This window comes from Scyliorhinus canicula, chromosome 3 (assembly GCF_902713615.1).
Source record: "Scyliorhinus canicula chromosome 3, sScyCan1.1, whole genome shotgun sequence".
Taxonomy (NCBI): domain Eukaryota; kingdom Metazoa; phylum Chordata; class Chondrichthyes; order Carcharhiniformes; family Scyliorhinidae; genus Scyliorhinus; species Scyliorhinus canicula.
In genome coordinates, this window is record NC_052148.1 from 217,949,944 (window position 1) to 217,952,617 (window position 2,674).

A 2,674-nucleotide genomic window follows, 5' to 3' on the forward strand; every position below is an offset into this window, starting at 1 on the left:
GGGGTGAACACTTTGGGGGCGAAAACATAGGGGGTGGAAACATGGGGGATGAACACATTGGGGGTGAAATCATGGGGGGGTGGAAACATTGAGGGGGAAACATTGGGGGATGGAAGCATTGGGGAGGGAGTTAAAACATTGGGGGGAGGTGAAAACATTGGGGGTGAGGAGCGTTTAAAATCGCGATCGGCGCACTTATGGCAGGTTGGAGTGAGATTTCATACATTTGCACATTTAAACTCCTTCAATTTATTTCCATCTGTCGGTGGGGGGAGGGGCGCGGAGGTGATCATTTTACCGTCAATATTTTGGTCCCATCAGTTTAGGACAATATTCTATTACCCAACAAATGATTCTCATCGATGAATATTTTGAGTAGATTAATTTCATCATCATGAAGGTATTCTCGGTGAGCGATGGTGGTATAGTGGTGAGCATAGCTGCCTTCCAAGCAGTTGACCCGGGTTCGATTCCCGGCCATCGCAATAACAAATGAGAAATTTAGGGCAGCACGGTGGCCTAGTGGTTAGCACAGCTGCCTCACGGCACTGAGGTCCCAGGTTCGATCCCGGCTCTGGGTCACTGTCTGTGTGGAGTTTGCACATTCTCCCCATGTCTGCGTGGGTTTCGCCCCCACAACCCAAAAATGGGCAGAGTAGGTGGATTGGCCACGCTAAATTGCCCCTTAATTGGAAAAAATAATTGGGTAATCTAAAATTTTTTTAAAGTGAAGGTATTCTCAGTGTGTACAAATTGCACCAATAATGAAACAGCACTGGTCTGGAAGTTACAGAAATAAAAAAAGAAGATTACTAATCGTTACCTGTCAACTTATCTGTATCCCAGGCAGCACGGTGGCACAATGGTTAGCATTGCTGCCACTGATGTGTAGGATAGGTGGATTGGCTATGCTAAATTGCCCCTTAATTGGAAAAAATAATTGGGTACTCTAAATTTATTTTTTAAAACTTATCTGTATTCCTGTCACCAAACTTGCATTTTAGATTTTTCATATTGTAACAGTTGCTTCATATGATTTTTTTTCCAAACAGCAGATAAAATATTAAGACTCAGGAAAGACATCGAAAACCTTCTGGGCCGGAATGTAGAGCAGAGAACTGCAGGTCACATTAGGTGAGAACCTGTGCAAGATTGACCAGTCAGGCTGAGAGTTATTTTTCGGTTTTATTCGTTACTTTGTGTTACCTCCAGAATTCACTCATGATGGAAGAAGCTCCTGTGATGGATTAAGGAAGCTTGTTTGATAATGGAGAACCCGCAGAGTGTCGCTTAATGCTTAAAAACACAGGATTAGGATAAAGGTGATACAAAAAGTTCTAAAAATGAAATAGCAAATTATTCAAGGGATGTGGATGTGCACAAGCTTGTTTGAGATTCCTTCATTACTTAGGCAGAGATATTCATCTACTTATTTTAAGCAAGGGACATCTCCACTGAATTAGCAAAATGAGAAATATCATAAGGAAAAACACGCAGCAACTTTGTTATATACCTCATCAGAATTTTAGAATCAATGTTGTTTTAAATTGCAGGTAAACTTTTACACTGTTCATATTCAGCCAGTTAATTGAGAAGGTGGATGATTGTCATGTGAGTATTAGTGGAAGTTCCACTCTTAAGTACATTTTTGCCTCAGTGGCATCTTGGAATTTTAAGCCAATCACCCCATCAAAATTGTTTACACAAACAAATTATGTGATTTTTTTTTCCTTCAATTATAGTCTGTACTCTGGTTTAATCGCTTGATGGATATGCAAGACACAGGTAAATGCTTTCCTGTTTCCCACTGTTGATAGTTTCCCAGAGCTCCAATAACTTGTAATTTTCTTTTGCTTTTCGAGGGTTCAGAATTTACTGTTGTCTTTCACAGAATCATTGTTGAATAACCAGTTAGAAAATTTGTGTTTTTAAGCAGCCACAGTAAAGACTGTGGCAGTGTGGAATCTAATTACGCTTCTGAAATAGTGTGCTCCCAACTGATTAGTGGGAATGGAAAGATAGTTTCCACAGGTGAGCACTGGTACTGAACTATCCCTTTGGAGCTGTACTGTTCTCCTTCCATTGCCAAACAGCTAGTCACCACTTGGTAATGTTATCCTGCCCCCACCGGCTGATGAATTCTCCGGCGCCGGAGATTTGGTGGGGGCGGGAATCGCGCCGGTCGGCGGGCACCCCTCCGGCGATTCTCCGGTCCGCAATGGGCCGAAATCCCACTCATTCTATGCGGGTCCCGCTGGTGTAAATTGGAGTTGGTCGTGTAAGCCTCCGTGATAGCCGGCGCGAAGGTGACGCCCCTGCGCATGCGTGGGGATGACGTCAGCAGCCGCGGACCCGCGCCGGCCAGCCGAGTCCCTTTGGCCCCAGCTCGCGCGGCGCCGCCTTCCACGCCGGCCGCGCGGCGCAAACCACTCCGGTGCCGGCCTAGCCCCTGAAGGTGCCGAGGATTCCGCACCTTTGGGGCAGCCCGACGCCTGAGTGGTTCCCGCCGCTCCACTGCGCCGTTTCTGCCCACCCCGCCGATTCCCGGAGAATCCCGCCCATTGTGTGGCAACTACAGCTTTCCTGCAGGCTCCTGTTTTCTCCCCACAACTTAAGAAATGGTTTTTATTCTATTCAATGAAAAAGATAAACAGTTGAATGAGCCCTGCTGAGA

At 45.5% G+C, this 2,674-nt stretch overlaps 1 non-coding gene across 1 annotated transcript; it reads left to right on the forward strand.

Moving 5' to 3' along the window:
* Positions 1-413: 413 nt before the first annotated feature.
* trnag-ucc lies at positions 414-485 on the forward strand. Its single transcript has one exon. It is a non-coding gene; the product is annotated as a tRNA-Gly (tRNA).
* Positions 486-2,674: the final 2,189 nt, after the last annotated feature.